The 11,313-nt window shown below is 37.7% G+C and overlaps 1 pseudogene; it reads left to right on the top strand.

Annotated features, from left to right (window-relative positions):
• Positions 1–6,425: 6,425 nt before the first annotated feature.
• Positions 6,426–6,889, top strand: LOC148586898 (copper transporter 6 pseudogene; annotated as a pseudogene).
• The last annotated feature ends 4,424 nt before the right edge of the window (positions 6,890–11,313 follow it).

The following is an 11,313-nucleotide window of genomic DNA, read 5'->3' as shown; positions in this document are numbered from 1 at the left end:
CATATGCAAAATACAATCGTCTCTCCCACAATAGAGAATTTATGTTTCTTGCTTTCATTTTGTTTTGCTAAGGGACTAGCAAAATGTAAGTTTAGGGGTATTTGATGTGTGACAAATATTGCACATTTGGAACCCTTAATTTACATTTGTAAATCCTTTGGCTGTGTTATAATCGGATGTTTTGTGTTAGTTCTTTGTTTTTAGTATTTTGTAGGTTGCTAAGGGAAAACTGTGCCTTTAAAGGAAAAAATGCAACTCATTCCATTAATTCTGGAGCTTAAGACACTTCAGGGAGCATTAGCAGCAAATTTGAATGGAGCGATGACTTGCACCCGACGAGTCCCACTAAAAATCCCATATCTAGAGTTGTAGAGCTCGGATTGAAGCGATCTTGGTGTCATTAGAAAGCTAACTCAAAGATCTATAAATTCATATTTCGCATGAGTTGGCTAATTCCAAAGTTAGTGCACTCAAGAGCACATATAGTGCGATCGAGCGCACTCGGGCCCATTGAAAGTGGAAAGTGCATGCTCGACTGCAATCTAGCGCACTAGGCCGACCTGGCAGTGTTAAAACCCTAAAATTAGCTTATAAATATCATTCTTTTCTATTCTAAACATACGGAGACGCGCCAAGGGCGCCGTACTTTGTTAATTTTCGACTTTCTGGGTTTTTGGAGCTTTGAACTTCAATTCTTTTGTAAGTTTGTCAATTTCAATGAAGTATTTCAGTTTCTTTATGATTTATTTTGTCATGAGAGGCTAAATCTTCAACTAAGGTTGAAGATGAAGCCTCACCATTGATTTTTTTTTACATATTTTTATGATTTGTTCGTACTATTCCATCGCTTAATGTAATGTATGTTCGTTTCAATTCAATTGTGTGACAAAATTGTGATTGATTGTTGTTTATAAATCGTGAAAACGTTGGATATTCATTGTGTTTCATCCAACGGATACATTGAATGATTTGATTGAGACTTATATCCATTGTGATTCGTATATCAAATGGATACAGTGGATGATTTGATATCAATTGGATATTGGTTGTGATTTGTAATAGAGATGGATTCATTGAATGATTCAATAGGATTTTATAAAAACAATAGAACATGCATTGGGTCTAATCGCTTGTTGAATATGTATGAACTAAACATGAGAATGTGTGCTTTGATTTGGTGAGGTGAATTCTGAAATCTTAGTGATTTATCATTTGATTATTGTCATTTTGTTTAATTTATGTTTGTTTATTTCTTTATTCAAAAATCCCAAAATTCGGAACTAGGTTAAAATAGGATTAGTTTAAATAAGAATCAATTTTCACGACACAATTCCCAATATATCGACCTCGCACTTGCGCACGTTGTACTGCACACGACTTGTGCGCTTGCAAGTAATTATAATTTTCACATCACATACCATCATAAAATTTCAACACCAAGAGATTTCTATCAAAAGCCCATGGCCGGCCCTCCCAAATCCTTCTCAAGTTAGTCTTGGGTTTGAATTTAATAATAAACAAACTTTTACCTACTTCATGGAAAACCATAGAATCTTTCAATCCCCATTAGGAAGTCAACGTTCTTCAAAAGGCTTCTTTGTTGAAAGCCTTCTCCACGTGCAGTTCCCCTATGAGATAGAGATCGACATCCCTCTCAATCTCTTCAATATCTGACGTCGGTAATTTCAGCTCGTTTTCCTCTCCCTCCAAGAGCTTGAGAGTTCCACACAACTTGTTTATCTCCTTTGCCATTGAACAAACCCTATTGACCCTCCTCCTCAACCAACCAGTAGAGAGAAGATTCACCCTTGCCGCACTACAAGACAAAAACCTCTCCTAGAAAGTCTCCATGAAACCCTAAAGAGTAGATGCGACTGTTTCATTGGGTTGCATGATGCAGCTCTCGTTGACCTTCACGAGCCCTAGCTCTTGTGGGTAAAGACTACACTACAACCACAGGGGCATTTCTGCACCAACAATCGAGGGTAAGTTTGCCATCTCAAAGAAGAAATCCCTTGGACATTATATTCTACGGATTTTCGAGTGTTAGACCTGGACAAGCGTGACAAAGTGGAAAACCAATTGACCAAAAATTAAACTCGAAACACAAAATTTGAACATCACAAGATGACTATAGAGTGATTTGTGGAATTTAAAACAAGCCCTTACTTAGCATTTTCAGAACTTAAGAGAGTACATCATCTAACCTCCTCTCATTCTAAAATAAAATCTTTTTTAAATATTGCCATGACAATGACAACACTTTATATGCAAATGATTCAAATGTAAAGAACAATTGTTTGCCTGCAAATAAATCATGAAATAAGTAGAACGAATTCATATCCCCACAAAAATACAAACTTTCGCCAAATGGGCAATACCTCAAACACCATTACAAGGAAGAAAAAAAAATGCATCCTGAAAAGGAATTAAAAAGAAAAAAGAAAGGAAAAGGAGATAATAAACTCACAGAATTCCACTTGTTTGTCCACTTCTGACATGAAGTTGGGGTAGAAGGATTCGGCTTGTGTGGTGTACTTTAAAACTAAAGCACTAATCCTGTAATGTTATGAACAACCAGGATTGAAGAAAAAAGAACTCTTGTAATTTTAAAGGTCTAGATTAACCTCTAGAATTTTTAATTCAAACAACATCGCACAGGAGGTAAAGAAATGTTAAGTCAAATAAGTCAAATATGCCGTCTCTTCTCTTCCAAGCAGTGGGCAACACAAGAATGAAGAAAAGAACTTCCAAATTTTGTTTTGGTTTCCGCATACTTACAGTGGTATGAAGCTACTTGAAAACAAAGAAGGAAAAGCGAGAGAGAACGAAGAGGTGTGGAGATAAAGGAGCAATGAACTTTGAAAATTGATAAAGGTTTTCATTTACTCCAAAATCAAGTCTAGCAAAATGTGTCAAAACCCAGCTATTCCAAAAGTGGTGTGAAGCCACCTTATCTACTCATTTCTTATCAATTGACACCTACACCACCGACGTTTACAATATTCGAATCCCCCTCAGCTGTTAATCTTCACTTTACACACATATCCAACAACAAAATGGGTTATTGTTGTTGTAGATGAAATCAATGAATTTTTCATCACCGCTAGGTTTTGCCATCTGGGTATTTGAAATTGCATGGACTTTCACAGGGTTAAAGAACATAATAAGATCTGAAAATTTTTTGAAAAACTTTAATATCCGACCATTGTCCTACGATACTCTTCCATTAGTAGAAATAAACTTTAACAGTGAATACTTATTTTCTATACATTTAAAGCACGTACGTAATGTGTCACATCATCCCACGTGTAATGTTATTAAAACGCATTGTTTTATACCTTCAAGTTATAGATCTTGAGGTTAACTCCCCAAACAAATGAAAAATAAAAAAATACTCATAAGGGCTTGAGCGTTCAGGGAAGAAGTAGAACTCACCGAAGTTTCAGGATGCCCCTTTGAATATCACGACGTAAGCAAATCGGATGGCTTGGTGAACCGTTCAAAGTTGGCCCTATCGGTCATACTGCTAACAAAAAGGTTTTGTGAAAATAAAACTCACACTTTCCCTTAGAGATGAACCTGAACCTACAACCACCTAGCACCTATCCACAAACACCCTTCTGTCCAGCTATAACCCACCCATAACCCAACCTTTACCTGACCCAAATCATACGCTAGCTATTGTTTCAACCTCCAAGCACAACCATGTTTCTCTCACCATTTCCATTCCCCCCTTAGGAAATCCAACCCACCCCTCGGAGAAAAAAAAAAATTATACATTGAAATTCTATGTGCCACTAGCAAATAGTGTGGAGTGGGCCTCACAATTACTTAATTTCATTCGGCCACTACCGAAAGGAATGGCGGACTACTTGAGTGGGCTTCAGTAATGGGCCATAGGAAAGCCCACTATAATCATATGAACAAGGCTTAAGGCCCAATCCCTCTCATCAAGAGCAAAAGCCCAAAGTCTACAAAGAAAAGTGTTACTAATACTCCAAGGCCTAAGCCCAGTGCCCATAAAGGCGTGCACTCAGTGAACACCTAAAGATACATGGGATCCACACACCAGCAAGATATAAAGCCTCAACTCAATTCATCCACTTGACAAAACTGATCTCAGCAAACAAACTCGTTCCAGTAAAACATAGTCGATTGTCATATAGCCGTTCAAAAGGCAGTTACGACTTACGAGGAAGATCCACCGAGATCAAGATTAAAACAATGCAATATTCTAGGAAAATCAAGTAAAAGTCCCTCTACGACTCACGTACCCAGCTGCATTTATAAAAGGAGCAGCCCACTACAACACAAAACACAATGAAATCTCTCTACTACACTCGTTTTTGATATTATTCTCACTCTGATTATTTTCTCTCATTACCATACAATTTCTAACTTAGGCATCGAAGGTGGAACGGCCGCCACACCCCCCCTCCCCCCCTCCCCACTTCATGACCTTCCATTACTAATCTTTCTTTCGTCTTAGGAAGGCTTTGGATCCAGATTGCTGTCAGGAGTGACAACTGTCTTAACATAATGCATGTAGAATAATCTGGGGGTGCAATTTAACTTGACTAACAATGCCTCTCGGAACTAGGTATGAATGAGAAATTTGTTGATAGCATACGCTTCACTTGGAACCCATCGGCTGAACCACTCTCCGCCCATTGGCTTTTGTTAGAGCTATAAGTTGTTTACATATACTTCACCTGGAGCCCATTGGGCTAATCCACTCAACCTTTTTTGTTCTTATTATTATTTAGGTGTTTGCTGAGGCTTACAGCTAGGGGTGTAAACGAGCCGAGCTTGAGAGAGCTTCTCTTGTTCAAGCTTGGCTCGTTTAAATTTTACTCGAGCTCGAGCTCGAGTCGAGCTCAAGGGCGAGTCAAAATAATCGAGCTCGAGCTAATAATAAGTCGAGCCGAGCCAGCTCGCGAGCTGGCTCTTATATTTAATGTTTTTGTTTTTTAATTTTTTTTTTAACTTCAAGTACTCTTAAACGGCTTAAGAAGTTAGTTTGCATATGATTATTTGCTTAGCCTGGCTAGTCGAGTTTGGAGCCTGAGTCAATACAGCAAGGCATTTGGTTTCGAAGAGAGAGGATATACATCCTTTTATAGATAAGCAAACTTAGAGATTGATATTTTCTTAACAATGTGAGACAAGTTAACAGATTGCATTCAGACAACGCCCCCTACAAAAAATATTTTTTTAACGTCTCTCTCTCTCAATCCCCCTTACCAGTCACAACGGATCTTCCACCTAAACTCTCATTTCTAACTCTCTCACTCTCGCTCACCAGACAGGTAGTGATAGTATTTGGGTCTATTTGATTATTCAATAGTTTATACCTTTCGCAATCTCCCTTAGTAGTTTCTGTTTGATTCTTCTTCCTTTCTTTTGGGTCTGCTCTAACTGAATCAAGGTCTTTTTAATGATTGCTCTCCCTCTCTCTTTGATCACGAAGGGTCTAAAATTTTTTATTCTCTAACGCTTAAATATAAATGCAATTTTAAGGTTTTAATAATTATGAGATTTATAATTAATTATGTATTACTTAGTTTATATATATACACGAGCTTATACGAGCTGTTCACGAGCTTAGCCGAGTCGAGCCGAGCTTGCTTCGTTTAATATTCGAGCCAGGATTTGTGTTCATGAAGTGCTTCATTTAATATTCGAGTCGAGCACGAGCCGAGCTTATGCGAGCCAAGCCCGAGCTTGCTCGCGAGACGCTTCGCTCACTTAACAGCCCTACTTACAGCCCTAAATATATTTTCAGGTTTCACTTGCCAACACAATTGACCTAGTAGCTCATTTTCCACATGCTAATCACCGGCCATGCATGGGCTGATACAATGGCAATTCACTAATTAATAGCCTTTTCTTTTTCTATTTCTTTTTCTTTTTCTCTTTTTTTTTTTTTTATAAAAAAAAAATTAAAGCTTTTATCTATAGCCTTTATTCCTTATCTTTATTGCTATAAAAGCCCCATTCATTTGAAAATGATACAAAGTCGTCCAAGGATTGCTTGGAAATGAGTCGTGGCACATTTGTGAAAAACCAGTCTCCCTCGATCTCCCACGCACGCTTGTATCATGCACTACCCCCTCCTAATAATTCAATAGCATTCCTTTTTCACTCAGGTTACATCCTTAAACCCCTTTTAAAATATTTATTTTACATAAACTTTTAGATCTTAATTATAACTTTAATTCTATCAGCATAATATTAATTATTATATTAAAATATATTTTTTTAAACATTTCCAATTTAGAGCATCTATACGCGCTTCCTTGGATTCGTAGTCCACACTCCCTAGTAAAAGAACTTGAACTGTTTCCTCATCTGCGGGTTCTTAAAACCTCTTTCCTTTCACTTCTGAGCCAATGTACCACATCCAACTTTTCATTGCGATCATGGAAATGTTATCGCATCACGTATTCGAAGCTTCCAATGCCACCAGCGGAGGCGCGCACTACCGTCGGAGAATGATGATGCTCATGTCCTTTTTCTGGGGCCATAAAACTGAGTCCTCTTCTCAGGCTGGCCCGGGACGAACCCCACCATGTACGCTCTGGCCCTGGTCTTCATCTTCGCTCTTGCCGTGGTTGTCGAGTGGCTCTCCCACTGCAAAGTTGTAAAGCTGAGGACGAACGAGGTTGCTGCGGGACTGGTTCAAATGGCATTGTATACTATGCGCTTTGGGACAGACTACATGTTCATGCTCGCCGTGATGTCATTCAATGGTGGCATATTTCTTGCAGTGGTTTGCAGACGCATGGTGGGATTCTTGGTTTTTGGGAGTCGTGCTTTTAGGAATTCCAATGTGCTTGGCTCGCGTTCTGAGGGACCATCCGATCTTCCTCCTATGAAATGCTGATGTAATTGATATTGATGTGTTTGGATTCTAAGTGCGAGTTTGAAGATTAAATCGTTGACAAAATATAAAACTTTTAAGATTAACATTTATTATTATCTTTTTTTGGTCTGTAGGCAAGTTTGTTTCAACCGAAAATGAAATCACTTTAATTGTGTTCAGTATTTTAAGGCAACCTGCAACTTCATACAAATCATAAAAAGTTTTTTTGTTTTTTTTCTTTGATTAGAGTTACGTAGGCAGTAAATATATATATATATATTGTGATAGAAGTGTTAGAGGTGAGATTGGGATCCTCATATTAACATAAACCTAAACAAGTCCAAAAATCCAACGTAAGAAGCTATAATTAAAAGTAGCTATTTTACATTTAAAATTCCTAATCAACTTAAGAATATAAATTAGCATAAACATTAATATTTAAAAACAAAGTAAAGCAAATTATTATTATTTGTTTTTTTCAAAGAAGAACAAATGTTCATTAGATGGTAAAAAAAACGAGAGCCAAAGCTCTACAAAGCTATAGCTAAATTCTCTCAAATTAAAATGTGAGAAATGCAACTAGGGTATTCCTCAATCCAAACTTGATCTAAAGTAGTCTTAGTAGCCTCCTTAGCAAGAGTATGTGCCACCGAGTTTGCTTCCCTCTTTATATGACCAATATTCCAAGACCTTAGCGATTGTAAGACCAGTTGAATATCATCCATAGTCTGTCCAAAAACAACCCAACTGGAACTTGCCTCTTTAATTGCTTTCACCACTACTAGAGAATCCCCCTCCAATATTATATCATATATTCCAAGATCACTACAAAAAACCAATTTTTTAATGACAGGAGATTTCTGACGTGTTCTAGTGTCCGACACGTCAGGAAATTTTTCTGACGGGTCGGTTCTGACGCATGTCGATTGTCAAAAACATAGATGTCAGGAAAAAATATTTTCTGACATGTGAGTGGGTACCACGTCAGAAAATTCTGACGTTTTATCCACTGACACGTCAGAAAAACTCTGACGTGTGAACGTCAAAAATTTTCATCACGTTGCAGTTTGCACACGTTAGCAGATTTCTGACGTGGTAAAAATGCCACGTCAGAAAATTTCTGACGTGGTGTTTCAGCCACGTTAGGAATTTTCTGACGTGGCAGAAAACGCCTCGTCAGAATTTTTCTGACGTGATGTTTCTACCACGTCAGGAGTTTTCTGACGTGGTGTTTCTGCCACGTCAGAAAATTAGGTTTTTTTTTTTTTTTTTTTTTTTTTGTTGCTCGATTAACGTTGGAATTCTGCTTTGCACGATTTTTTTCCCTGTTTCCAAATTCCAGACTTTTTTTCCCTGTTTCCAATTTCCAGGAAATCTGGCAATTTCCTGTACACTTTTAATTGGCAATTTTCAATTTCTTTCCTGAATTCAATTTATTTCAGTTTATACAATTCAATTTACTCCTGTATTGAATTGGCAATCCAATGTTTGGTTTACAATTTGTACAAAATATGGACAAAAAACAAATGGCATGATAAAACCATTCTAACATAAGTTTAACAATACGAAAGGATGTGTATGTCCAAAAATTCAGTTACATATAATACAATTCGACATTCATATCTATCAACAAAAGAAATAAATAGAGACAAGCATGAAATAACTGGTAGGTCATTGAGTCAATTCAACAATTATATTATGATATATGTCAAACCAAAATCGAAAACAAAATCAAACCAAACTAATACGTCCTATGTCCAACCATACTTGGCAACAACATCCATGAGCTCCTCATACCGCTATTTCCAAAGGTTTCCCAAATAGCTTGATGTATTCTGACAACAACATCTACAAGCTTCTTCACAATCTGCGGTAAGAAATAAATTCAAAGAAAGATGTTACTCTACAAATAGAAAGAACTACTCTACTCTATCATGTGTAAGACAATACTGAATAAAGTATAAACTTTCCTCCATGGCCTAGCAAACATATTTTTAATAAATCAGATTCGAGAATGTATAACTTCAATCCACCTATATAATTTTTGACCACTTAATCATAAAGCAACAGTGAGGAACTCATAATTTAGACAACACATACAAATCATTGAAGTAAACAATAACGTTCGATCGGAATCGTAAAATACAGGAAATACATACGTAAGCGGTTGACAAATCCGAAAACCCTTAGTCTAACCAAAACTAGCAGTTTACCATGAACTAACTATTAAACCTCAAACTTGACATAGTTACAAGAGACCCAACCTAATATATTAAACCTCAAACGAAGTATTGACTAAACATCCATTTAATGCAACTTACTATTTATCATATGCATATAATTATACCGATTACAAACATGCAGTCAATACGTCAATCATATACAAACAAACAATAACTATTGTTTGAAATATAGTTTTGTTTGACACAACTAAACAATAACAAAATATATAATATGTTTACCAACTACGAACTCACATACAAGGCACAATCTAGGTCGATAGCTTCCTCATTCGACAACTTCTCCGCAATACCTGGAGATGATAATACAATCAATCAAGAAGCAATAAGTGCCTTTCTTATCAATAAGCAATAAGTACACTTATAAATCATCATCAATGCAATATATATATATATCTTCCGACTGGAAAGTAAGATCCTTCTAAAATTAGACACAAACACAATGCTAACGTTTAGTAGTAGAAATAATAACAAAAATTATCGAGGTCGCTATCAACACTAACAGCATAAAAAACAATACTAATTCCAATCTAATGTATCACCAAACCAATGAAGAACAAAACATTTTGCAACGTCATAAAATCCATACATACATATATATACTCAATAAAACCCAAAGCAAAGAAAACAAATTGCATTACCTGGTTCACTCCCCACTAACGATTTCACCACCAAACGGGCTGGAGATTCTTTTTCTGTTACATCTTTAACTCGAGTCGTATCAGATGAGGACCTCGACTGCAACATGTGCTCGAGTTGAGGAAAACGTGCCTCGTACAAAGTGGTCATACTAGCCCGGGTCTCAACTAGCCGCACAGCAACCTGCTGCTCAACCTCCACTCGCTGTGCATCTAACAACGCAGCTATCTCCGCCCTGTGCCTCTCCCGTTCAGCTTGCTGCGCCGTTGCCTGCTCTCGCTGCGTCTGCTGAAGCGCATCCATCTCCTGCTTGTGCTTCTCCCGCTCAGCTTGTAGTGCAGTTTCTATCATTTCTGGGACACCAGAGCTCCCGGGAGGTTGTGAGCGTGGCGCGACTGGTCTATAGTAGGAGTGTATGCTACCGCGCACAGGTAGTATACCTGCTCCAACCTGGCGAACCCGACCTGCGTACTCCGGCTTATTGCCCATCCCCTGTGCGTACGCATCGTCGGGCGCCCACTGTACTGTGCCCTCGGTGACAGATTGTGTAGCAGCCGAGTCAGTGGGAAGCAACTCCTTCATCCTCTCCTGTAGGGTACACAGTAACAGAAGCAATTATAAACATTAAATTAAATTACAAAGAAATATACATTAACCAAAACATATCGGTTATTAGTAGCGTACACATTTTTCCTTCACCAAGTCATTTGGATATCCGCCAGTCTTCTTCTCGTGTGTGTTGATGTAAGACTGCGCTCGTGTTGGCGGAATCCCGGTATTTATGATCTGCATACACAAATACAACGTAAAAAATTAAAACATAAACACAATCAACATAAGTTATATATATAACTGATCAAAAAACATACTTCTTCTTGTGTAGCCCTGGCATAGCTCTTTGATCCGGTGCAGTGAGGCTCCTTGTTCTTCGACCGGATTCCCTTCATATATGCAGCATATTCGTACACAATTAATATTGTTAACATTTTAGGCTATCACATTCATTTTAATAAAACTAAACAAAACTCACTAAAATGTGTGACTTACTTGATTCTCTTTCGTACACCATATCTCCAATAATATATCCACGTCCTCTCTATTGTACGTGGATAATTGTCCTCCTTCCCTAGCCTTCACTGTCGCCGGAGTATCGTCTGATGTGATGTGAAGACTCTTCTTCAAGTCATACCTCCAAGTCGTATGCTTGTTTCGCATATCAAGGAAAGCGTCCCGTTTTATGGCCGCGATATCGTAGTCAGGTGGGATATAGAAGTGCTTCTGCATATATTCACACATATATATGCATTAACAATATTGTCCATCTATTTGAGATAAATATATGAATATATAAATCATTATCATAAAAACAATAATATTTAATTATAACATACCATCAATGCATCCCAAATATCTTCCTTCTTACGCTCCGATACCTTCTTCCACTCGTCGCTAATCCGTACATAAGTACTGCTCCTGATGAACACTCCGGTCATCCGTCTAAATTTGGAAGCACTTTGTCCCACAGGCTGCCACGCAGGGTTATACTCGCACACGATCCTCTGGCCA

The sequence above is a fragment of the Corylus avellana genome, chromosome 3 (genome assembly GCF_965113065.1).
Source record: "Corylus avellana chromosome 3, dhCorAvel1.hap1.2, whole genome shotgun sequence".
Classification (NCBI taxonomy): Eukaryota; Viridiplantae; Streptophyta; class Magnoliopsida; order Fagales; family Betulaceae; genus Corylus; species Corylus avellana.
This window is presented reverse-complemented; position numbering and strand designations above follow the sequence as displayed.